Here is a 27,747-nt window from a genome sequence, read left to right as displayed (position 1 = left end):
GCGCTCCTGCAGGGGAAATGGGGTCAGGGAATGGGGGGGATTGCCCTGCCCTGCACTGCTCTACCCACCCAGCGATCCTACTGGGCACCCTGAGCCCAGACCCTGCACCTTGTCAGGAGCATTGCTTTGGCAGGCAGATTGGGGTACAGTGGTGCACATTTTTCAGGAGCCCCCCAATTGGCCAGGGTATCGGGGCACAGGCCTCATTGGCCCAATGGCTACACAGATTTCACAGGGGAGACCAGTGTTTCTCAAACTGGGGGTCCTAACCCAAAAGGAGGTTGAGGGGGGTCACAAGGTCATTGCATCTTTTTGAGTCAGGATCCCTACTGTTACAACACCATGATATTTGAGATTTAAATCTCTGAAATCATGGAATTTACAATATTTAAAATTCTATGACCCTGAAATTGACCAAAATGGACTGGGAATTTGGTAGAGCCCTAATTATGAACATGCATGTATAAAAATAAAGATGTGCAAAATGACTAGAAATAATGAGCATCTCCTCAGCTGCTATAAACCATCACAGATTTCAACAGACATGCTGATTTATACCAGCTGAGGATCTGGTCCTGCATATTCTAATATTATTTCCAAAGGCCCCAAGCCAATGGCACTCATGTAAATAGCATGACTCCCATTGACTTCAGTGGACATTGGATCAGTCACAGAAACAACACAACATGTGGTCCAGATTCTGATATTCTTATTCATATGCAATAATAACTTAATGGCACTGATCACTCTTGTTGTTATGCAGCATAAACTGGAGTATCAGAATCTGACTCTCTGAATACATCACATCAGTACTCTGATATACCATTTTTATATAATTACTCTGTAATGGATGGTTAACAAAACAGCAGAGATAACAGGCTGTCAAAAAATCTCTTTATTCCTACTCTGGTGTTAGGTTCAGTGATGAGCTGCCAAAATCTTAACAACTGGTTCCCTATAAAAAGTTCTGATTTAAGGGATGTGTCCCAGTATGTATTTTCTGTACCAACAGTGTTACCATACGTCCGTATTTTCCCAGGAGGAATTTTTAAAATTTAAAATTTAAAAATTCCTCCCAGACGGCGATTTAAGAACCAAAAAGCCTGACCTGTCCAGGAAAAGATGGGCCTGAACTAGAAATGAGCTCCGTTTCACATGTGTGCGTCCCCGCCACTCCCTGGTGTACTTGGGTGACCAGATGTTCCGATTTTATATGGACAGTACTGATTTTGGAGTCTTTTTCTTATATAGGCTCCTATTACCCCCCACCCCCGCCCTGATTTTTCATACTTGCTGTCTGGTCACCCTAGGGTGTGCACATGTGTGGGTCCCGGCTGCTCCCTGCCCCCTTCATTGAAACAGGTGTGCAGGGTTACTGCCCTGGGAATTGCAGGGCACCAGTGGACGTGGGGCCAGCTGCAGACAGGGTCGTGGGGCAGGGCTAGCTGGAGGCAGGGGGTGCAGGGCTGGCTGCGAGCAGGGCAGGGGGTGCGGAGCTGGCTGGAGACAGGAGGGTGCGGGATTGGCTGGAAGCAAGGGAGTGCGGGGCTGGCTGTGGGCAGGGCAGGGGGTGCAGCAGGGGCTGGTGTGGGCAGGGCAAGGGGTGCGGCAGGGGCTGGTGCGGGCAGGAGGTGCGGGGGTGGCTGGAGACAGGGGCCGGCTGTGGGCAGGGCAGGGGGTGCATGCAGCAGGGGTTGGCTGTGGGCAGGGCAGGGGGTGCAGCAGAGGCTGGCTGCAGGTAGCGGGTGCAGGGCTGGCTGTGGGCAGGGGGTGTGGGGGTGGCTGGAGGCAGGGCAGGGGGTGTGGCAGGGGCTGGCTGCAGGCAGGGGGTGCAGGGGTGGCTGCAGGCAGGGGGTGCAGGGGTGGCTGGAGATGGGCTGGCTGCAGGCAGGGAGTGCGGGGGTGGCTGGAGACAGGGGCTGGCTGCAGGCAGGGGGTTCGGTAGGGGCTGGATGCAGGCAGGGGGTGCGGGGGTGGCTGGAGGCAGGGCAGGGGGTGGCTGGAGGCAGGGGCTGGATGCGGGCAGGGCAGGGGGTGCGTGCAGCAGGGGTTGGCTAGATACAGGGCAGGGGGTGTGGCAGGGGCTGGCTGCAGGCAGGGGGTGCGGGGGTGGCTGGAGACAGGGCAGGGGCTGGCTGCGGGCAGGGTAGGGGGTGTGGCAGGGGCTGGCTGCAAGCAAGGGGTGCGGGGTGGTTGGAGGCGGGGTGGCTGGAGGCAGGGGGCTGGCTGTGGGCAGGGCAGGGGGTGCAGCAGGGGCTGGCTGCGGGCAGGGTGGTGGGTGCTCACAGGGAGAACAGCAGGACGCAGCCCAGGCCCAGCAGAGCAGCTGGGGAGCCACCCGGCAGCAGCGGGAGCCCCAGGGCCCGGGGAGCAGCAGCAGCAGCAGCAGCAACAGGGCTCGTGGCCAGGGCCAGGCGGCAGCCCACATGGCTCCCGCAGCGCAGCGCCCCCGGCGGCCGGAGGAGGAATTACATCACATCCCGGCCGGAGCCCATCAAAGCCTCAGCGCCCCCTCCAGGGAAGCAGGTTAACAACCGGTTTTAAAACTGCTTCAAAATGTAACAACCGGTTCACGTGAACTGGTGCGAACCGGCTCCAGCTCACCACTGGTTAGGTTATGTGTAAAATGGAAGTGTTTACTTAAAGTTCTACAGCAGGTAGATTAAATTTGCCCCCCTCACCTGCTTAGTGTTCATGCCTATGCATTTTTGAATGATGTACTTATTTTTCCAGTGAATTAATTTCCGATCTGAAACAAGCATGTTTCCCCTTGGGCTCCTTATCTTGTCTGTTCTAAGGTGAAGAGTTGAAGTGAAATAGCTGACGTTTTTTCTTTGTGAATGTACATGATATAAGGGTGTTATTCATGTTTTCAGCATACAATGAATCACACACAAATTTGGAGTGCAAAGGCTGCACAAAATTTAAGGAGTTAAATCCTTAATAAATATTTACATTGCTTGCGTAAGACTTTAAATAAATAAGTCCAGAATACTGTAACTTTCCATAACAAAGGTAAATTAACCCCTACAAGACATGTCAGCTTTTAATACATCATGTAAACCCAACAAAAACATCCAGGAACAGCAGTACCCTTTTCAGAATTTATTAGAACTGCCTTCTCTTTCCTTCTCCTCTTCCTCCATTCTTCCTCCATAAATGTATTATGTGGCCAAATATTTTTCAGACTGTGTAGGTGTTTTAAAAAACTTTTCAAAATATATATAATGCTATAGTGATCCTACAAGAAAGAGCAGCAATTCACTGTAATTGCTGTAATTTTTGATAAATCTTAACAGTTTTGGTTGAGATTCTAATTCATGCCTTTTATATTTGCTGTCTACTAACACAATTCCCGGTCACATTAGTAAGGATCCATTTATAAATGGCGTACAAGGGGATAATAAATGATACAAGCATGTTACAGATATCTAGCAATTAATACATAGTCATAAGCAACTTAAAGACATTTGGACTCTATGGGAATCTATAACTATTGATTATCAGTGTATTAATATATACATTAAATATTCTTTAATCATTTATAAATTGTTCATAAATCAGGCCCTCATATAAATTGTGGTCAAACTTCCTCTTTTGAGGTCTTCTTAAATCTCTATTCTCTCTATACTTTGAGGGGATGGGGTGTCCCCATTCTATTTCAGACATGAGAACCACATCACTGTAATTCTCTATCATCTTTGCTTTGTGACTTCCTCCATCTCTAAATTACATTCAAAGTTGTACCTGTTTTACAAAAGTGCACCACCCTTCCCCCCCCGACCTCATACCATGCATTTCTTCAATTGAAGGTTGTTGTTTAATTTGCAATGGCCATTTTACCTGGCATCATCTCTTCCTTCTGTCTGAGATGCAACTTCACCAATAAAATAACCATATCTAAGAGTCTGTTTAAAAAAGTTGAAGGGTAGCTGCAGCAAAATCACCTTGTAACATGGTCTAGGGGGCAGATGACAAAGAAATAGCTTTTAAACATTATTTTCACACAGATTGTCCCATTGTCTTGCAATTATTATCTAGTTTTGCAGAAGCCATATATAAACCATGCTTAAAAGTTATCATTGGGCCAGTGAACAGCAGTGCTTGAGTTACTGCCTTTCGTCATGAAATATATTGTGGTGCTCTTGTAGAGCACACTTCTTTAGCAAACAGCGTTACCATTATGACATAATTCAGAGAATTGTAAGTAGGAGAACAAAAAAAATTTCATGGATTGCGCAAAGCAACACCCTGGAACCTCCATATTCACCACGGTTATATAATTATGATATGTTTTGCACAAAGTATGCCTCGTGAGGTATCATTTTAAAAGGTCATGATCTGTTGAACATGAATATCTTATTGGATTGTATGTGCTATCATTGTATGTGAGTTCATGAAGTATTGCGGATGTAAGCAGAGTCAGGATGAGCTCTACCCTGACATCTGGTGGCGAGTCATGGTGGGTTGTGGAAAAGAACTTCAGGGGCTGATCTCATTTGCATAGGCACACCCACCCCACCTAGATGGTCACTTTGGCTGCTGTAGGAGCCCCAGTTTCTCTGTTATTGGGGCAGGAAGAATAAACTGTTATTATCCTGATTATGTGAATCAAAGACAGTAGAACTGTACTTGGCCTTTTGTTATGATGGAGGGACTCACCCTCAGTTAAGCAGCACTTGCTAGGCAAGGGTCATTGGTTCCAACCCCTAGTGAATGGGGATAGATATTAATGTTTGATGGTATAGGCCCTCAGTGAGAGCCCTCCATGCTAATTGCATCTTTTCCTTTCTTCACTGTAGAATATCAGAGCTAGTTTTGATTCCACTAGGAGTCTAGTTACAGGCTGCTGAGGCCCTTTGGGCCCATGGTCCACCAGCCCTGAGGTTCCCCTACTATAAGTTGAAATCACTAAAGAGCTAAAATCACTGAGCGTTGTGTTAAGTAGGGGTGGGGGGGTGAAGAGTGGAGCAGTTTGTGGGACAGCTAGTGGAGTGGAGTGGCTGGCAGAGCAGCGCGATTCGTGGGATGGCTGGTGGAGCAGAGCGGAGTGGAGCCCCCACGGAGAGGTGGACCAGTTGGCTTTGAACCACATAAGGTGCCCCTTACCCTCCCCCCCGCATTTCCACCCAAGTTGGGAGGTAAAACTGTACAGATAAACTTTCGGACACTGGGGCTGCACTGACCAGGGACAGAGACTTTTGGGTTGTTGGACTTTTGGGTGACTTTGGGGCTGCTGGACTCAAGAGCCAAAGGGAAAGGACATGGCCCAATTTGTTTGGGGTGGGTTTTTGCTCATGGGTTGTGTTATGAATCCTGTTGGTGGTGTTTCCCCAACATAATGCCACATTGGTTATTAAAAGGCATTTGCTACACTCAGACTCTGTGCCTGCGAGAGGGGAAGTATTGCCTCTTAGAGGCACCCAGTGGGGGTGGTATATATTTGTCCCAGGTCACTGGGTGGGGGCTCGAGCCAGTTTTGCATTGCGTTATTGGGATGGAACCCCTAGATACTGAACCCGGCCCTTGTTGCTGCCAACTCTGACGGACAGAAGGGTTACACGTATGCATTACTGAAATATGTTGGGCGTTTGGTAACACCAACAACCAGCCTTTCAGGTACAACAATAGAGGAGCCAGACACGCTGATGGCCTATTAAAGGGAATCCACTCTCCCAGAAGCCATCCCAAAAGACTCCTCATAGCACGTAGACAATGGAGACTGCTTGTCCAGTGGGGGAAGACCCCATGTTACAAGCATAGATCTTTCCAGATCATGGATCTTTATTCATAGGAATAACCTATGAAAGAGGAGAAATGACATCATCACTTGACCTATTCCCTCACCCAACTCAGCATCTGGAAGAACTGTCTGTAGGACAAAGACTTTGAACTAGTGGGAGGGTGGTCCCAGACTGGGAAAGAGTTTCAGCCTGTGTATTGAGGATCTGTGACCTGTTTGTACCATCTATCAGGGTGAGACATTGCTTAATTCAATTCCTGCTTACTTTGTAGAACTCAGACTGCAAATTTATTTTTGTTTCTTAAATAATCAACTCTGATTTCTATGCCTGCTACTTAAAATCACTTAATATCTATCATTCTGTAGTTAATCTTTTTGATATTTTACCTAAAACAGTGTGTTTTGGTTGAAGTGCTTAGAAAGTTTCAGCTCAGTTTACAAAGGCTAGCATATGTCCTCTCCACATTGAGGGGGGCGCAGACTGGGTAATAAACTTATACTGGCCAGGCTTCTGAGCAGTGCAAAATGGTACAGTTCAGGGGTGCAAGACTGGGGAGCTGGGAGGAATTGGTTGAGCCTCCCTACTGATGGCTCATGAGTGTCTGGGAGAGATCATTTATATAACTCTAGTTGAATGTGTCCCTGCCTGTGGATGTCTATGTAAGTGCCTGAACCTGCCAGAGGTTTATGGCTTGACATCAGCCTCACAGTCTGAGAAGGATACCCCAGATTAGAGGGTTGGGGGAGAGCTCAGCGCTCCCACAGTCCAAGTTGCACCCTGGGAACCCCATTGCAGAGATATACAATGAGAAACAAAGGGTATGTCTAAATTTGAGCTGAGTATATGAGTCCCAGCTTGAAGAGAGAAACCTATGCTAGCTTTGATCAAGCCAGTGTGCTAAAAATAGAGTACAAACATTGGTATGTGAGCAAAGAGAGGGGCTAGCAGTGCTGACTGTGATCCAGTCCAAGATGTGGCATGTACTCAGGGCACCTAGGCTGTTGCGTTGCTGCAGCTAAACCCTATTTTTAGCGTGCTAGCTTCACGAGGGCTAGCATGGGTACATTTGCTCAAACTGGAAATCACAGCTCCCTCCCCCCCAGCTCAAAGGTTATACATACCCTTACATATCATGGCCTTGCCATTCCTCTCTATTAAATAAGCTGGGAGTTGGTCTGCAGAGACGATAGACTAGGGGTTGTTCTCACTTACACCACTGGCCTGTAGTCTCCAAAAGCCATTAACCAATGGAGGACTAGACTGAGAGCTTCTCCACATCGCCTCCCTTCTCCTGATGTGTCCCCATCCTTCCCTTGATGTGTATCCTATGGTAGTGGAGAGTTCCCCTCCACCAAGGGAATTCACTATTGCCCATCTGCAGCAAGAATCTGGCCCTTTCAAGCTGCCTGAGCAGTGCAAAGGAGCAAAATCCTAAGAGAGAATCTGGCCCATATATTTTAAGAAAAAACTGGTGAAAAGAAAATTAAGAAATTGATGATCAGGATGTAAAATGTTCATAAAACCAACTACATATGCACCTACTGTATTTTTCTCTAAAGTACATACACTCATATATGCACAAACGTATGTCTTCATGGTCTTTAAGAAGGCTTCACTCTGTGTATTATATATTCCCCTTAGGGCTTATGATAAGCAAACCTAACCCCTCTCTTACATTTTGACACCAAATCACAAAACTTGCATGTGCACAGGCTTCAGCCACCTCACTTTATAGTGTGGGTGAATGTTCTGCATTGTTCCAATGATTAACAATAATGACCTCCACAAAGTGCATTTCCAGAGGTATTACTGACTGGGGTTAATGGCCTGAAGCAAACCAGGCAGTCAGGAATCCCCAAGAAATGCCCTGTGCTTTGATCATTATTGCTTCATCATTACAACATAAAACTAATCAGTAGCAATTAGTGTGTGTTTCGGCAGTTCATCTTTGAACATTAACCCCTTCTAGCTGAAAATTGCTGAAGTGTCTGGTGCTGGCACTGAGTTTTGCACAAGAATCCTTGCATCATGAAAACTAATGTAAATCTCCCTAAGTTGTTGGCAGTGGTGTAAGTGCAGAATTGAGCCTGAGAAAGTCAAGTAATCTAAACTGATTCTACGTTTCAGACCAACAAGGTCTCAGAGTGCTGTGGAGGCAGTATGATTGCTCCCAGGTGTAGCCAAGGCTAAAAAGATGTTAAGTATATTCAGGATATAGAGATGAAATATAAGTATAATTACTGTTGTAACACAGGGCCTATTGGCCTCAGGTGGTAAGATATTCAGTATAACCAAAGGGGGAATTGGGCCTGAAAAAGGTTGGCATGGCAAGTTAACCAAGAGGTACTCCTGTACCAGTAAAGAGTAAGATTAGAGTAAAAGACATCTTAAGTGCTGATGTTCTGGAAACTATGCAGCAACAAAGTAGAAAATATGTTACAATGTATCAGTTTATATAGCAGGATGAGCAGTAGTAACATCTTAGGAATTTTATCTTGACCACAAGTTACTATGGTAACTATGTGATGCAAATGTTAATGAAAATAAGGGGAACTCAGGGAATAGCCAATGAGAAATGGGATACCCCTAAATTAGTGGGGTGGAAGTAAGGATAAGGAAAAAGGGGTGTAGGCATAATTCAGGATAAAACGAGGCCCATGTGCTGGGGTGTGTGTGTGGTGGTGGGGGGAGGAATGCACAGGAGGATGCCAGGATGACAACCACAAGTGATTATGATGAAAATGCGGATGAGGAAGATAATGACTGAGGCTCCAAAGTCCCCCAGCAGGAGACATGAGATGCGAGGGATGCCAGTCATAGGGCTAAACGCTTTGCACTCTCTATCTTGTCTGTTGTATTTCAGTGTGTGTGGGATTGTTAATAAAGGTCTTATGATAACTAGCATTTGTTTCTAGGGTGCTTTTCAGTTCTCTTATTCCAATGACACTAATAATATTGCTGATACTGTAGATCTCAGGAGACCAAACCTTTACTGACCACTTGTCTAATTGATTTATCAATAATCAATACTAATTAATAAATCAATCCATCAATAAGTCTACATGGGGAACAAAAAGCAGTTTCTGCTATTATGCAACTGCCTGATTGAAAGGAGATAATGCCATTCATATGCCTGTATATTGCACCCTTACAAGCAGAGGGGTCCCTGTCTGCTTCAAGAGCTGCTGTGAGACAGATGCCTTTTGCTTTTTAGCTCCAGTGCATTAAGACACTGTGTTCTCTCTCTCATAGAGACTTCATAATTTGTTCTTTCCTTTCATTTGAAATAAAATAGATGGAGGAATGTGCTCTTGACGTGTGGGTATGCCATTCATTAATGGCCTCTCTCTGGCTAATGAAGGATGGTGTTAGTCTCTAGAGGATGGATGTAGCCAGCCCTTTTCCATCAAAGAAAAGCTATCCACAGTTTGAGTGACTGGAAGAATAAATGAGGGGAATGAGAGGGACAAGTCTGAGGCTTCAAGGGGGAGGTGAATTAACATTGTCTATTATCTAGTTAGGTTTGTTAAATATTCTGTTGATGATAAAAATAAATACATCAAAATATACTGGCCAAAATTGTCAACAGTGACTAGTGGTTTGGATGGCTCACTTGAGGCATTTCACTGGGGCCTGATTCTTTAGAAATGTTGAGCAGAAATCCCTTGAAAATCAAAGTCTTTTAAGGTGTCTCAAGCTCAGGCACCCAACATGACCAGGTCACATTTGAAAGTCTTGGCCACTGTATTGGGCAGATAAATGTCTTACTATGATAAACAGTAACATTGTAACACAAAGACACAATGTAACTAAGTAGTAAACCATGGTGAAAGAGAGCAACATCAGAAAATCCAAAGCACTAGAGTCACAAATGGAGTTAGGTATCTAACCAAAGTCCAAAAGGTAGGCACCACTGGCATTCACAACACCCTTGCTCAGCTGCTGGCTATCACTGGAGGCATCCGAAGTCCCTCAACACGTAGGTGGCTATGTTTCGGTCTCTGAACATGCACACTCCTGTCTCAGTCTAGGCACCTGGACAGATAAGCCTCAATGGGAACCTGAAACTAGGTGCAGGGCAATTCTTAAAGCACACTTAACTCCATACAAAAGGGCTGTGTGATAACCTGTCGCTTTAAATGTTCAGGGGACTCTATTCTCTCCCCATGCAAAGCCACTTTCCTGTTAGTTTGTTTTTAAGCCATTGGAAGTATTGGGGAAAATATATGGGACTCATTTGCACAGATGCGCAGCATCCTCACTTCCATTAACTTATTCTGGAGAGATGGTGCTCAACATCTGTGAAAATCAGCACCAAGGTTTATTGCTCTCATGTTCTCTGTCACCTAGATTCTCCCATGGCCCCACCCTCTCTAACAGCAGTCTCAACTTGGGCAAGGGAAAATAGTGGCCCAAACTCAGTGACCATTTTTTAACATTGGTCTTCACTAGCAGTGCAGAACAAAGCAGTTTGAAGTCATGTCCAAAGTGTCTTATTCCACATTAGTTTCCAAGAAAGGACATACAAGCTATTTTCCCAGTGTTTAAAACCTTTCATTTAGAGGACTGTCCAGAATTTATATTTATAAATATGAAGGAGGTAGAATTTCAACTGCAAATTACTGTGGCTGTTAGAAAAATGAACAAAAATAAACCCACTTGGCAATCTTTATTATATAAAGGATTAGCTAGGCTGATATGGAATGCCATTAAAATCATCATATACACAACAAAAATGCTTTATGCCTCTTGGAAAATCCTGTATTGGTGAGTTACTGGCATCCATACAATATTCTGTCATACTAATACATGGATACATACAGAGCACCAGAACAGTTTACTTGCTAGTCACTTGCATCCCATAGCTGAAGCTACAGAACACAGCTCTGGAGCAGGGCTACTGATCTGTGCTGTCATTGCTGCCATTACTTACTTAGAGTCGAGTATCCAAAAAATGGCATAATTATTTGAAAAAAAAAATCACTGTTCCCTGTTAATTGAGGAAGTTGCTTACAAAGTTTTATTTTAGATTGGGTACCTAAAGGGATTTAGCAGAAGTTTGTTATTTCTGCTAATGCAAATATTAGTGCTACAGTGATCAGCAGTATTTAATCTTACACCCACAGGTTTTCTGAACTCTCAGACTACAGCAAACATTTGCAACCATCATCAGGAAAGCAGCAACTCCATTTAATCGCTCTACAAAATGCTGATGTGCCCATAGATGCCGTGTACAAACAACTCGCTTTGTGAAACAGCTGAAGCAAGCTGTGTCAAGACAGAATTTGAATTATTACATGCTACTGCGTCTATGAAAGCAGAAGAAGGGAGTACATGATTATGGCCTACAGCATGTAGTTAGGGAGGGAGTAATGGTAGCTTTTCAACGTTAGCTGTTGATGGAAAACATCTGCTTCCTTTCCTGTCCCCATGAAACAAGCAATTGGGAAATGTTCCCTAATGGTATCTTTCTGAACCAAGTCATTCCTATCTTTAGACTTCTTATGCAACGTTTCAATCTGAGAAATCATTTAAAAATTAGGCTTCATAATGGCTTTTGTGGAACACAGGAAATACCCAGATAAGTAGTTTGGAAAAACTTCATTTTTACATCTCTTCTGTAAAGCTGTAACTAGGACTAAGTTATAATAATTCCCAACTTGGTTCAAAGGGAAGAGTGCCACCTGTTGAATCAGCAACACCAATCCTAGATTTTTCTTTGGAGGTCACCTCTTCATGTATTTACCAGGTCAGACCCTGTTTTATCTTATCAGGTTCTAGCGCAAGTTGGTATTGTCAACCTTAAGTTATAGAACACTAAGGCATATCATTGATTCTGGGCATTCATTTTCTACTATTTAAAAAATGCACCTCTCTCTCTCACACACACACACACACTCACACACACACTTTAAAATAGAACCACCTTCATATATAATGTTTCCTGTGCTGCAGGCTCAAGTAGATAAAGCATCACTGCATTCAACACTTTGGGGATGTGATGTGAATAAATCAGAGGATGGCCTGCTAAATCATCAAATATGTAAACTTCAGTATCAAACTATTTATACCATAACAGAGCAAGAGATCTAAATTTTAAAAATGATTTAAAAAGAATAGTGATATTAGAAGGGAGTTTATTTTTCGTTTCAAACTCAACTTTAGCTTGTAGGATGTTTGAATTGATTTCAGATTGTCAAAAAGAATAGCTTGAGAGCAATGTAGGGCTTCCAATCCAGAATATCTGATTTCAGGAAGAATGAATACCAAGAAACTCCTGCAGACCATCTCTAAACTTTCAGAGTTCCCCCATTTTTTTTTTTCTTGAGTGGGGGGGAGGAGAATAGAATTGTTACAGATGAATGTGTAAAGATTCCAAATTTTCCTCTAGAAGGCATATGTTTTGTTGTATTACTTAATGATGTGCATATACAATCTTTCTAGTATATTATGTGATTCTGTTTGTAGCAGGTAAATGAAATTGAAATGACAAATTTATTTCAGAAATCTTATCTTTTTGTGTGTTGAATTTCTCTGTGATGACATACCAATATATAATGCAAATAGTCACACAATCACAGTAAGGTGGATACTTGCTTCTAAGTCTCACAGCACCATGGTTTAAACTTTACACTTTTGCAAACATGAGAAATCAGCAAAAAAAAAGAAGAAAAAAAAAGTTAGGTCCTAAAGTTTTCTGGCAAACTGCTGGACAATGACACAATTTTTCCTCATGGGGGAATTCTGCTCAAAAAATTAAAAATTCTTCACACAATATTTTAAAATTCTGCAAATTGTATTTGTCAAAATAGTTATTTTTAATCTGTCATGGTGGTTTCAATTATTTTGATATTTTATTTCAAAATATCTGTCAACAAGTATTGTTACAGACAAACATTTCCTTAATTTTTTTTATTTGACAATTAGATTCCTTACTAGGAATGTTAATACGGAACTTTGAGTAATAGTTCATTTAAACTACAAAACAGACAGATATTTCCCACATCCCTCAGAAGCAGTGCACACGCTTGGGGAAGTCAGGGGTAATGGAGGAGCTGAGAAAGAGGGAAGTAATTGCTGGGAAGGGACTTGGGAGTGAACCTGGAGGGTTCCTGGGTGTGGGTGGGAGAAGTATAGAACATTTTGTGTGTGGGGTGGGGTGATGAGAGGGAAGGATTTAAACCTGAAGCAAATACTCACCAGCAACTCCACCCCACACAACAAAAAACACTAACCCAGGAACTAAACCCTGCAACAAAACCCTGTTGCCAACTCTGTCCACATATCTATTCAGGGGACACCATCATAGGAACTAACTACATCAGCCACACCATCAGGGGCTCGTTCACCTGCACATCTACCAATGTGATATATGCCATCATGTGCCAGCAGTGCCTCTCTGCCATGTACATTGGCCAAAACGGACAGCAGTCTCTACGCAAAAGAGTAAATGGACACAAATCTGACATCAAGAATTATAACATTCAAAAACCAGTAGGAGAACACTTCAGTTTCCCTGGGCACTCAACAACAGACTTAAAAGTGGCAATGCCTCAACAAAAAAACTTCAAAAACAGACTCCAATGAGAAACTGCAGAAGTGGAATTAATTTGCAAACTGGACACCATCAAATTAGGCCTGAATAAAGACTGCGAGTGGATGGGTCACTACAAAAATTAACTTTTCCCCCTGCTGTTACTCACACCTTCGTGTCAACTGTTTGAAATGGACCACCTAGATTACACTGAACTCATTAGCTCTACAAAAGTGATTTTTCCTCCCTTCTCGTCAACTATTGAGAATAGCCTACTTCCACCTTAATTGAATTGGCTTGTTAGCACTGACCCCCCCCCCCCACACACACACACACTTGGTAAGGCAACTCCCATCTTTTCATATGCTGTGTATTTATACCTCTCTCCTGTATTTTCCACTCCATGCATCTGATGAAGTGGGTTTTAGCCCATGAAAGCTTATGCCCAAATAAATTTGTTAGTTTAAGGTGCCACAAGGACTCCTCGGTGTTTTTAAAAATGATTAGGGATATGGAACAGATTCCATATGAGGAGAAATTAAGAGTGGGACTTTTCAGCTTGGAAAAGAGATGGCTAAGAGGGGATATGATAGATACCTATAAAATCTTGACTAGTGTGGAGAAAAAATGAATAAGTACATGTTATTTACCCCTTCACTTAACACAAGAACCAGGGGTCACTCAATGAAATTAATAGGCAGCAAGTTTAAAACAAACAAAAGGAAGTACTTCTTCACACAATGCACAGTCATCTGTGGAACTTTTTGCCAGGGATGTTGTGAAGGCCAACATTATCACAGGGTTCAAAAAAGAACTAGATAAGTTCCTGGAGGATAGGTCCATCAATGGCTATTAGCCAGGATGGGCAGGGATGCATCACCATGCTTTAAGCATCCCTAGTCTCTGTTCGCCAGAAGCTGAGAGTGGACGACTGGGGATGGATCACTCAATGATTCCCTGTTCTGTTCATTCCCTCTGAAGCACCTGGCATTGGCTGCTGTTGGAAGACAGGATACTGAGGTAGATGGACCATTGGTCTGACCCAATATGGCCAGTCTTACATAAAAAAATTATAATAAAAAGTTTAGTATAGAAACTCCAAGATAATGACCTCTCAAGATAGTGTGTATGTGAGATAATGACCTTGCAAATAATGCATTTTAAAAATCTCGGCCGACTGGGAAATGTATATTTATATAAAGTTTCCCAGTCACAGATCTAGTATTTCTGGGGTGAAGTCACTAAAACATAGTCCAACAAATAAATGCTCTGACTGCTCTTGTTCATCGTGCCATCATTCACTCCACTGCTCTGTCCCCAATGGCCCTGTACTGTCACCTCCCGCTGCCATCTGCCACTGTGACCTCTGCGAGTCGGTCTCTCAAGGTTCCACCCAGCTTTCAGCTCTCAGTGGGGGAACCTCGCTGCTAGTGCAGACTGGGCTGTCTCTTCCACAGAAACACTGTCCCACAACAGGTCTAAGCACTTAAACCTATCGGTGATTTCAACTCTAGTGGTCACTTAAACCAAAAGACTCTATGGGAGCCTAATCAGCTCTCTCTCTAAACAGGAGAGGGGGGCAGGTCAAATAGTGCCTATGACTCTTAGGCAGATCCCACACAACCAAGCAAAACACCTGTGCCTTACCCTCTCTCTCTTCACTAGGATATGGCATCCAAACCGCCTGCTTAGGAAGTGCAGTTCAGTTGTGAGTGACCAGTGCTTAATTTGTAATGAGAGAGGTGCTGGGGCTCAATCGAGTTTGTTACTTTCATAACTGATGTGTCAAGCCCAGAGGTCTTGGGGCTATGAGCTGCCAAGTCTAGAGGTGCCAGGGATCAGCCCTGGCAAGCCCTAGCACAAATTAAGCACTGAGGGAGACCCCCCTCATTCAGGCAGGCTACATACAGTTCTGCTGCCCTCTGCTCATACAATAACAGCATTTCATGACCCCCACATTCAAATTTAAAAATTTTAGGATAGCTAAATGTTAAAAAATATATATAAATGTATAGGTTAAGAAAAGAGTGTCTGTACATCTTGGTATAGTGCTTAGATTATCCACAAAGTTTGTTTTAAAAGTAATAAGGTACATGTAGTGTATAATCAGCAATAACTCAAATTTAGGTGAATAAATTTAACAATACAGTTTATATATTAGCATCCAAGTATTCGGGTACAACACTCATGAAAAGTTGTACAGAGAGAATTAGTTGTGGAAAGCAAATATATCAGTGAGTGAAGATTGTCCCTCAGTAACTGAGAATTTAGGGTAGGTTGTCCATTTACAAAAGTGTTTTGTAACCCAGCACCAGCCAAAACTGATCACTTGGACAGCACAGCTCTGTCTCCTAGATACCTAGGCAGGGTAGGTGAGTTCATGTAAATACAGTCTGGTCCTGAGGCCTTTCCCCCCACCCCTGGCTCATCACTACCTGTCAGGGGGAGTTCATTCAGACCTTGCTTACAAAACATAATTTGAAATTAGGTTGGCCAATATAGCCGAAATAAATGTGCCGACATTGTCATAAATAACAGCTGTATGAGGAAGCTAGTCTTTGTTCATACTTTTCAAACCCATTATGCTTTCTCATGTACAAGTATTTTCTCATATACTATATATGCTTTTAAAGTGTGTATTAGTGTTTCACTTTCAATTCAAATTTCCAACCAATGACTAAATTAGTAACACTGCATGTAACTTGGGGGGGGGGGTGTTGGGGAAATTCAGGGGGGCATATAGGGAAATCCCTGTAGGTCAGGACCCTTTTGCAGTTCAATGGCAGTTTCCTTTGCTCTTTCTGGTGCAGTGAATCATTTGGTGGGGGGGGGGGGGGGGGAAGAGAGCATGCCAGTCCCCCTCTTGGAAAAAAGATTTCCAACTGAGATTCAGGAGACAGAATCTATAGGAAAGGATGTTACCTGCTGATTTTCCTCACCTGTTGGAGCTTTTTTGTTTTCCATTCCTGCTTGATGACTCTGTTTACCACTTAAATGCAAATTAAGCAGAACACACATTCCTTTGTTTGAGACAGACCTGTTTGCCAACCTCAGTTTGGAACATGTGCTAATAATACCATACAGAGGATTATTATAATTACACATATAGTGTTGCCACAAATTTTATCAGGACACTATTGACCAGAAAATGATGAGTTTGCAAACGATACCTTAGAAAGCATATTTGTACAAAGATTACTACAATAGTGTGTAGGGTGTGGACATTCTGTCACAATTGCATATATGCTAGACTGAATTGCTCATGTTTATTTACAATACTTTTGGAGGAGCCTGGCATCTGACCAGAAGCAGTTCAAAAAACTAATGTCAGTGGAAAAAAATCCTTCATGTCATCCAGTGACAGAAGAAAGTTTATTACATGTCCAGTGATGAATTAAAATATTTCAATCAAGCATACACATAATATTTTAGAAGAGATTCTAGAATTTCAGTAAGACTATAGGGCAAGCTTATGGTTCTGTAAACAACATAATACAACAGAACTTGTTCTCCTAATTTATGTAGCCATTTCTGGAAATCCCATACTACACATTCAAATATATATAGATAGATTTAAAAAATAGATGATTCCTTTGATTGATACTTAAGAAATTGGGAGTATCAATACATAATTTCTCTCTACAGACAAGTGGGTGCATTTTATAGATATAGAGGTAGACAGATATACATCCATATACATATATACTCAAAAGGAGGGCAATGGGGAAACAGATTCTGACTATATCACAGTTTGATTCTTGGGCTGGTCTTGAGCCAGCACAACTGTTCTTTGCTCAAGGTTTGTGGTAAAGCCACAATTCAGCCCTAAGGGCCAGATTCTGATATTACTCATTATGAACTAGAGTAACACACCCAACAAGTAGCCCTACTGAAGTCAATGGGACTACTTGTGGATTAAGCTATTACTTAAGCATGGCAGAATCTAGTCCTAATGTTATATAGGACAAGTGGAAGGTATAAGCAGCTGGGATGAAATGGAATAAGGATGGACAAGAAATTACAAACAGTATATCATACAGTTAATCTCTTTAGACATATGTTTCTCATGATTATTCAATTAAACTTTAAAAAAATTATTGGCTCACTTTTTGCATACAAGCAGGAAGTTAATAAGGGATTTGAATGAGAAGAGGTAGCAGCTTGGCATCTCAGAACTGGGAGGTCATTTAATGCATAGAAGGTGGGGTGGTAAAAAAGTCTGTGGGGAAAGATGTTGGGTCAAAAGCAGACAAATGGGGCATTGAGACTGGCATCATTAGTAAAGAGCAGTGGGAATGGGAAGATATAAGAAGAGTATGTTAGACTGAGCAGAGGTGGAGTTGTACAGGGCCTTGAAACAATGGGAATTAAATTTGATGGTTTTATAGAGAGTTGGAGAAAGATCCCGAAACTTTGGTCCATGGCCACCACTCAGCTATAGAGCACATGGTAATGGCTCATCTTCTTGTATCCAGCTACTAAGTTACACTGAAGGAAAGCTAAAATAAATACTAAATAATACCTCTCTTTTTTTAATGTAAGCATTTTCTGTAACTGCCACAGAATGTTCTATGACTGCAAACGGAGGGGAGGAGTTTGTGCAATGGTGAATGGATAGGAGGTATCCACAAGATAACCCCTTTATTAAGATATGGTCCACACTGAAAAAAAAAAAAGAAAAAAACTAAAACCCTCTGCTGTTGAAGAAATATCCCAAACTAGTCTATTTAACATTCTGAAAGTCCTGATGCTGACATTTCTGATATCCTAGACAATGCTGCTGATGCCACGACACACTACACAGCAAGGGCAATAGGACAACGGGCATTCACTGGCTTTTTGGACAGTAAGACAAGAAAAATCCATTTCTGTCCCCAGGAGACGCTACAGAGAGTCATTAAAAACCACCAGCTAGTTCAGTGCAGTGGAGTCCTGAAGGATAATCCAGATATGGTTTTGGAACAATATCCTGATGCTGGGGAAAAGAATCAAGCAAAATGGTGAAGAGGGGGTTTTACCTTGTGAAATTATTTAGCTTCCCTACACATGAGAAAAAACAGCTTCCTGCCTAAAATACTCATGAATAAATCTTTAAATAATTTGGGTGTAAAAATATTAGATTTCTGCCATGTAAGTGCCAACAGGAGTTATCTTAATTTAAGCACCTAACATTTATCCCTGTTTTTCTTTTTGTTTATGCTCTACTCTCTTTCCGGATCACCCATTTATAGTACAGCATATTTGGGAATCTCTCTCATTTTACACTATTATGATACCAAGGGATAGGCGACTCCCTTTGACATGAAGAAAGCTCTTTGAGTGGTGGCTGGAAATGAGGGGAGAAGGGTGCTAACCCCCAGCAGTTAAATCCCTCTCTCCTTTAAACAAACACAAAGTGTTTGTGGCAGTTGCCTTTCTTTGTCCCTTTCTCTCAAACAGTGCAAATGAAGAGAGCAGTGAGGGTTTCTGGCAGCATCTATCCCCTTCAGTGCAATATCAGAGTGCAGTCTGTAGACGGAAGGGCAAGTGGCCCCCAGCCCCTAAAATTGCTAATCTTTCCAGTGAAAGTAGAGAGCAGCACTGCAATCAAAAGCATTCTCAATAGTGAATTAGCACCATCATAGGCAACCTTTGTATTTATGCGAGTCCTGAAGAACTACTTTTTTCACCATATCCTCCCTACCCTGTCCACAAACTCCTGTTCACTATTGATCATAGGGCTATGCAACGTTCTAGTTTAAGGTTTTTTTAATGATACTCCCCCAAATAAAACTGTTACATACACTCACTTTTTGCATAAAATGAAAGTAAAATTTTGGGTGCCCTGTAGCCTCCAGTTGCAGAAGTGGAGCCCAGTTGATTGTCGCGTTTAACCCTAGTAGGAAGCTAACCACAGTTTATACTTTCAATCCTACCTTCACAAGGGGAAAACACTTTTTCTGTGAAATGAAAATTGAGAATATTCTCTCGTTTCCTCATTGGCAGAATATTCAGCAGCAGACTTTGTGGTTCCCAAAGGCCCACTCTGTGTGCAGTGGCCATCTTCTGATGCTATTGTATAAATCAATAGTATGCCCTCACCTGGAATAATGTGTTCAGTAATGGCCACTATCTCATGGAGGATTTAGCAGAGACTGGGGGTGAGGTGTCCAGTGACAGGCAACATGAGTATAAAAAACTCCATATAAGGAGAGAGAGTGGAAAGTTTCTGATTGTCTTCAATCTAAGATTAACAAAGAAGATGGGACATGATAAAAGTATATAATAATAAAAATAAATGGTATGTAGAAGGTAGACCAAGCTCCTCTATTCACCCTCTCATAATACAAGAGTAAGGGACATTCAATAAAACTGAAAAGCAAAAAGTTTAAAACTAATGAAAGGAAATATTTTTCCACACATGGAATTAACTTGTGGAACTCACTGCCACAATATATCCATGACACCAAGAGCTTATCCAGATTTTAAAAAGAATTTGGCATTAAAGTGAGTAACAAGAATATCCACAATTATTATAGTAAGGATTTTTGTTAAGAACAGATTTTTTTGAAGCTATATAAACCTTTGTGATTCAGGGCTTAAGTCAACCTCTAAATAATGGAGGCTAGGACTTTTCCTCTGGGCAGGCTATTGCACAACTTCCTGCAGACTCCTCTCAAACATCTGGTACTAGCCACTGTTTGACACAGGATGTAGGACTAACTGGACCACTGGTTTGATCACTATGGCAGTTCCTGTGCTCTGTTGAAACAAATACAAGCTTTGTGCTTATTATAGTACACTGAAAAGGTGACTTGCTCAGTTTTTGTGTGCAAGTTAATCAGACTTTTAAACTGTGCTGCTAGACACACCTCACCCTTGCCAGTCTATTCCTGAAAGCATATCCGAGTTCTATTACAATAACTCCGTCTCTAGGTTTGCCGAACATATTTAGTTCATTAAGAAGGTATTCTGCTAAAGTCACATTCAGCTCTTATCAAAGTTTCAATTCACGCTGTCAATGAATGCCTTCTTCTGTATATTGCCCAAAGGTTAATTGAAAAACAAAAAACAAAAATTCACTTCTGTGGGAACTGCAATTTATTTTACACATACAGGTACTACTAATATTATTTTACTTATTATTTTGATCACAAGGGGTTTTAAGCACAATAAAAAAGTTTAAAAAAATATGGTGTCCTATGGTGTCTTATTTAAAAAATTAAACCCAGTGTAAAATAAGTCCTATGTAGGTAGGATGCTCCACTTAATAAACAGGTTGCTGGACTCTACAACAGCTTCAGTGTATGGATGATGCTAGGGCCCACAGCCCCATGCAGATCATATTGCAGTGGTTTAAAGTCCAAAGGCCCAGATCCACAAAGCACCTACTGGACTAGCCGGCAGCAGAGCATGGTTTTTTGGATCACAGCAGTGCCTGATTCTGGGACTTAGGCACCTACATCTCTTTGTGGATGTGGGCCAGAGCGATATGAGATGGAGTGAAGTTTGTTTCTTAAAGAAAAGGTTGCAATCTCGTGGCAAAAAAAAGAGACAGACTGAAACAAAATCATGTCCACCATTGCCATCTGATCACCTTAACAGCAGGTGAGCATCTAACTAGACACCCAGATTCTGAACTTGTTACAACTGGTGGGCATATACCTTCAATGAAAGCGTCCAATATAATCTCCTCCATCTCTTCCAGGTGCTTCCCTGCAACGTTCCTTCCATTTTATCTGTACTGAACCACAACAAATTAGCTTTTGTCTATGCCCAATCATAGAACAACCAGTGTTTGCCTATTGTACCATTTGGTTTGGCAAAGATGGAATGAGAAACTTGGGTGTTGTCAGCATATTGAAGGCATCCTAATGTAGGTCTCCTAGCTAACTCTCCTAGCAGGTCCCTGTGTACATAGAACAAGAGCAGTGACAAGCATGTCAATGGACTCCAAAGCATGGCAATAAAAAAGAAGTACTAAACATCTAATCTGTGTCTAGACACCAGTGAGGGCTAGTTGTCTGAGTAACATAAAGAGGCATATGCAGCTTAATTAGTAATAAACTATTAAAGTGAATCTCAGTGAATTCATATGGTTTTCCCAACATATTTTCGCATAGATGGAGCCTAGCCAAGGCTCTTAGCTTATGAAACAGTGATTCATGGCTAATGAGGGCAAATGCCCTCGAGAGATGAATATATGCTACCCCGACATGCTGACCTTTTCTCAAAGACATAGCAGTTTAATTATCTACCATGAAAAGCACAATTATACTACAATTCAAACCCTGATTTTGATTCAGTTTCTGTATTTTCATGAAATAAATAAGTGGGGGGAGTGAAGAAATTGAGGGGAGACTTCCAATGAATGGATGAGACAGGTTTTCTAGCCTCCTCCACCAAATATTAAATAGATAACAAAATGCTTTTAGCACAGTCCTCCTATCTATACCGTAGTGTGACACTATTGTCTAGTTCTACCTTCCATCCACTAGACAACACTTGACACTACGGTATATACAATTTTTGGAAAAGGCAATTTGTGTAACTGGCGGAGTGGATGTTATATGAGAGGGGAAGGATGTAAAGTAAGATGTAGGGGGTCAGGTAGCAAAGTATTATTTTGCCTTAACTGCAATCATATAAACAAATCTTACCTGGGTGAAATCTTTCATCCAAGACTTTCTTCTGGCAAATAATTCAGATTTGGCAACACTAGAATGCTCCATGAATTTGTGTCTGTTTCACCAAACTGTTCATGTTGAAAAAATTATGAAAAAAAGTATAAACATTTTGATATTAAGTATTTTATTTTAAAAATGTTGTGGTTTTGGGTTAAAAGGATTTTTAAATGTTATTAAAATACAAAAACCCCAACACTTTAAAAATGTTTAATTTGACCTAAAATCAATATTTTCCCTCCAGCTTTTTGATTTACCAATATTTTTAAAAAAAATCTTTCAGGTCAACAAATTTTTTTTAAAAAAATACATTTTAGAACTGCTACTGAACCAAAAAATCTGTTATCCAAATAGCTTTACTTGTGACATCTCTGCTAGAACTAACAAAGTCCATTTTCTCTCGTCTCCCAGCCTCATCTTATGGTTAAGATCATGCCACTGTGTAAATGTGCTGATTAATTCAGTAGTTGTCCCTAGGTAATGCATCTACATACACATTTTTTAATTACAAAAGGAAAATATTTTGAATGCAGATTAGCTCAGACACTTTCATCATCTGTGACGCTTTAAAAGTGAGTTGAGCTCTGATCTGCCATATTCACTAGAGTTCTCTTGGGAATGCATTGCCTGTAAAGCATGTCTTAATTTGCTTGGGAGGTATGGCATTTCCAGCTATTTGATGTTTTCTCCCAAATATCATAAATCATATTGTGATCATTAAGTTAATTCCATTCATCCAGTCCCATTTGCTATACTTCTGCCTGCTACCACTTGTCCTATGGCTGTTGGTCAAGCACAGAGTCATCTCTTACTTTTGAAATTAAAAAAAATTTCTATGAATTTATATACATTGGTAAATATAAATTTAATTTATTGCAACTACAGAACCTAAATTTTGGGGGCTTTAAAAATGCAGACTGCAAGGCCTAAATTTGTTCTTTTTAGGAGCAGAAGCGTCTTCTTTCCTTCATGAATGGCTTATGCCATTTATATTAACTCCCCCTCCCACCTCAGCTTTCATCCCTTGCCCTACACGTGACAGAAAACTATGAGCCTCCCAAAGTATAAAGTAATGTTGTTAAACTGCTTATTATACACCATTCTACGTTCCAGCAACATTTTCCATGGTAAGAGGTGATTTTATGGCCAGGCAAAAGATTTCAGCAGTACTCTGTTGGGAAGCTGGTTGCAATATTGTAACCAACTTACTGGCTCATTCTCACATCACAGTTCTCTGTCCAGTTAGCAGAGGGGTTCTTAATCTCTTCCAGTACAGGAAAAGGAAGTAATAATCTGAGGCTGGAGGGGATCAGGTTTAAGGGAGAGCCGAAGGCTGCCTGCATGCAGAAGGCACAGCCTGGAAGGGAGCTGCAAAGAAAAGGGTAGGCAGTAAGCAGCTTGACCTGGAAGGCTGAGAGTTGGGCTCATTTACCCTGTTGCCAGCAGGGGGACAGCAGTAGCCACAGGAAGATGCAAAACTGTTTTAATCTTTTGTTGCAACTTCAGTAGAACCTCAAAAGATACAAACACCAAAGTTACGGACTGAGCGGTCAACCGGACGCTATGAGGAACCGGAAGTAAGCTATCAGGCAGTAGTGGGTAGGGTGACCAGACAGCAAGGGTGAAAAAATCGGGACGGGGTAGGGGGTAATAGGCACCTATATAAGAAAAAGCCCCAAATATCGCGACTGTCCCTATAAAATTGGGACATCTGGTCACCCTAGCAGCGGAGACAAAAAAACCCCACCACAAACAAGCCAGCAAAGACAGTACTGTACTGTATTGCAACTTAAAGGTAGGCTCATGTGGGCTGCCTGTCTGCACCCCCACCCTGTACTCACCACGGCCTGGGGCAGCCATTTTACAGGTAGGAGGTTGTGAACCCTGTTTTCCCCTCTCCCCCTGGCTGTGAGGAGGACAAGCTTGCAAGCTCAGAGGCTGGGAAAGAAATTTCCCAAGCTGCTACTGAAACCTGGTCTGGAGCGTAAGTTGCTGGAGCCCGAGCCCGAGCTCCTGCCTGCACGCTGAACTCCGGAGGAGCAGCTCACTTTTAAAGGGCCACAGCCTGCACTGCGGTGCCCCAGGATGCCTCACCCATCACCCTTGCAGCCAGGGGCTAGAACCAGCTGCCTGTCCCCACCCCCACTCACCGGGCAGCCACTGCAGAGCTGTGCAGAGCAGAGCAGTCCGCCCTGAGGTGCATCCCATAATGGCTTGTTCAGAGTCACAAACATTTCAGAGTTATGGACAACGTCCATTCCCGAAGTGTCCATAACTCTGAGGTTCTACTCTACTAAACAAAACAGTGTCAGAGTGGTTGCCTCTTCTGTCAAGCCAAAGTAAAGTAGTTCTGTTATTTTCCTCACTGTGTCTCTGTGTTTATGGGAACCCAATAAGGACAAGAGCCTGTACAACTGAGCACTTCAAATACCTACTGCACCTGGCTTCTTGCTCATGGTGCGCACAGCATCAATAAGGAGTTAGTTGTGAGTGCTGTGGTACACAACACCCTGCTGTGGGATCAGCCACAATACTGAACAGAAAGGACTGATGCTATTAATAAGGGCTGATTGTTCTAGCCTTACAGTATTTAAAGAAATCAGCTTTACAATTCAGTCCTCAGGTTAAGGTTCCCCGATCAAGCACAGCACGTATACAAACCAGAGTAAAGATTGATGAAAATCAAGCATGTTTTAATAAAAGGTGGGTGTAAGGGCTGTTTGAACGATATTGTGAATGATACTGGATTTGTCACCAATTCTAAATCCTTTACGGCTTATAAACAGATTTTTGAAGGGATTTGGCAGATTACTTCTTCTTGACCCTAAACTTTGTTAGCAGCCACAGGTAGACGAGGGTAAATTTTTCAAACAAAAACTTTTTTTTTGGCAAAAAATGATGGTGATACTGAAAATGTCTTGCAAATTTGTGTTGCTTTCACCAAATAGATAGTTTTGGAAAAATCTGGAAAAAACTGAAAGCCTTTCATTTCAACATTTTCTAACAGAATATTTTGATTTTCAGTTTAAAATGACTTTTGAATTTTATAAAATTAAAGGAAAGTTCTAAAGTGTTAAAAATGATCAAAATTGAACCACTATGTTTCTTTTCACATCAAACAATATTTTGTTCAACCCAAAACAAAATTTTGACTTTTCGAAATTGCCAACAACCCAAAAATCCATTGTGCTCCCAGCTTTAGTCACCAGGGCCATATTTGTAAATTGGACCCCAATCCTTGAGGTACAACAACAGCTCAGTTTAACTCGATAGTCAATTTCCATCACCACTATTTTCAGAATGAAACTAGAGAAAATATTAAACTAAATTTCAGTAACAAATGAACATACGTCTTCAGTGTTTGGAGATTAGTAGTTACAAATAATCTGCTTTATAATTGCATGCAACAAAAGTCAAAGATAGTGTTTTCTTTATGAGATGCATATTTACAGAATATGAATCTTATACAATTGTTGTGTACACAACACCAAAATTAGAAATAGGTAGCCATAAAACTGCTCTCAGAGCTTCCCTTTGTATTTGAAAATTGTTTAGAATTTCTCCCAAGATTAAAGCAGCACTGATGCTATTTATACTTTAGCCTCTGAATGTCACCAAGAAATTCCTCCCAATTTCACAATAGTTCCAGCATAGTCTGTACACTAAGATATTATTGACTATGGGTGCTGCATATGGCATTCAGTGTAACCAGCAAATTAATAAAACAATTGCATCATATTGGTATACTGAGTTTCATACTCCAAATAAAATGGGTAAGAAGGTCTTTGGCATATTTCTAGTTTAAAGGCATCTCTTTCTTCCCCCAACCCCGCCAAGACCTGGTATTAATCACCAGCTTTTTGTTCATTGTGATCCCAATCCTTTAGGCAAATCTGTGGGGGTGGACCCTTCAGTCCACATGGAGTGCCATTGAACTTAATGTATCAAGGATCAGCTTACCAGATCGACTGATGCCAGGGCAGTTACCCGTAGATTTATGTGCATGTCAGAAGATCAAAATACCTGTGTTATAACTGGCTATGCAGATCTAAGAGAAGAATTCTGTTCCAAACATTTAAATAAATAACGCAAATACCAATGTTCTCCTTTCCTTGCTCTTAGGGCATATGGCGAAAAAGTAAAGTAAAATACATTTAACAAAATTTAATAGCCACATGCTCTCAATCCATTTCCTCACACATTTAACCTTATCCAAGCCCTGCATTCTTTTGAGAAAGTAAAGTCCAGGAAAAACAATGATTCATAAACCATGGCACTGTTAAACATTTCCATATGGTTGTAGACTAGCTTCTGTCTCAAGCTCAGTTTCATTGGTGACAATTCCTACAAGTTGCCTCTGTTACCCAATCCTTGTCTCTCAACATTTCCAAAAGCTTTTTTTTTTTTTTTGACCAAAGAAAGATTTTAACCTCTCTTCATCGTGTATAGCTGATTCCTGCCTTTTTCCACTGGTTTTTCACCCCACTTTTTTGTGAGGGGAAGGGTTGGTATAAAAAGCAAATATACAGTAGATATCCCCAGCAGTTGTGAACACACAGGAAGACTGAATATAAGTGACAGGTTTCAGAGGAACAGCCGTGTTAGTCTGTATTCGCAAAAAGAAAAGGAGTACTTGTTGCACTTTGGATGGGCTAGCACCAGCAGGAGAGTGAATTTGTATGGGGGGGTGGAGGGTGAGAAAACCTGGATTTGTGCTGGAAATGGCCCACCTGTTGATCACTTTAGATGGGCTATTACCAGCAGGACAGTGGGGTGGGAGGAGGTATTGTTTCATATTCTCTGTGTGTATATAAAGTCTGCTGCAGTTTCCACGGTATGCATCTGATGAAGTGAGCTGTAGCTCACGAAAGCTCATGCTCAAATAAATTGAATATAAGTGCAAAGTGATCGAAAGAAGAGACCCGTGGGAGCTGCAAGCAATGATGAGAGGTCTGGTACTAATCAAACCAGAAAGAGGAAATAAAAATAGAATCAATATAGAATGGGGGTAAGTAACCAAGCATCTGCAGCCATTCCAAATGCTGGTTTAATTAGGGAGTGGCTACACCATTTTTAAGATTGATGCTAGCTTCCCAACTTCTCCAGAAAGAAACCTCTCCCTCTGGAATTTCATAGGCCACGTGAACGTTATAAAAAATTAGAAATGAAGTTTTAAAAGTATGGGTCCAAATCCTTGACCCCCGTCAAGCTTCTCTGTCCCACTCCAGCTGCACAAGCCATCCTTAGAGCTAGCATAAGCAGCCAGCTGGGGATTTCCTTGGCATAGAGGTGTCCCTGGGTGGAGTAAAGGAAGCTTAGCTTGTTTTATGATGGTGTTTCTCAGTCTTTTCAGACTGACAATCCCTTATTCAAAGTGAATTTTTTTCACAACCCCCTAACATTTGTGATAAAGGAAAAACATATCAATGATAAGCCTCCAATACAACTACTAAATTTAACCTCAAACTTTGAAGATTTTTGTCACCCCAGAGTTATGCTGGAATTTCTTTTTCTTTGCTTTAGAAATGAAATAAATTTTTCAACAACTCCTTGTGAATCACAAAAAGGTAATTGGGGAGTTGAAGTCACAATCCACTAGTTGAAGGACACCTGTCTAGGGCTAGGCCATTCATGCCTAGCAAAGGCAGCTGTTGCTTTCACTGCTCTAACGCACCCACGGTAAGTCTACACTGCAATTAAAAACGTGCAACTGGACCATGCCAGCTGTCTCAGGCTAGCAGAGCTGTTTAATTGTGGTATAGATGTTTGGGCTCGGGCTGGAGCCAAGGCTCTAGGACTCTGTGAG

General features: G+C 41.8%; 1 long non-coding RNA gene across 1 annotated transcript in view; it reads right to left on the bottom strand.

Annotated features, from left to right (window-relative positions):
• The window catches only part of LOC125630089 (uncharacterized), a 40,908-nt gene extending 17,035 nt beyond the window's left edge, over nucleotides 1-23,873 (bottom strand). The window contains exons 1-2 of the long non-coding RNA XR_007354554.2: nucleotides 23,783-23,873; nucleotides 21,918-22,012 (exon numbers count right to left, since the gene is read on the bottom strand). This is a non-coding gene — a long non-coding RNA (uncharacterized LOC125630089). The remainder of the gene's footprint in view (nucleotides 1-21,917; nucleotides 22,013-23,782) is intronic.
• Between the last annotated feature and the right edge of the window lie 3,874 nt (nucleotides 23,874-27,747).

The sequence above is a fragment of the Caretta caretta genome, chromosome 1, assembly GCF_965140235.1.
Source record: "Caretta caretta isolate rCarCar2 chromosome 1, rCarCar1.hap1, whole genome shotgun sequence".
NCBI classification, from domain to species: Eukaryota; Metazoa; Chordata; order Testudines; family Cheloniidae; genus Caretta; species Caretta caretta.
The sequence above is the reverse complement of the archived record's forward strand: the minus strand, read 5'-3'. Positions and strand labels throughout refer to the sequence as shown.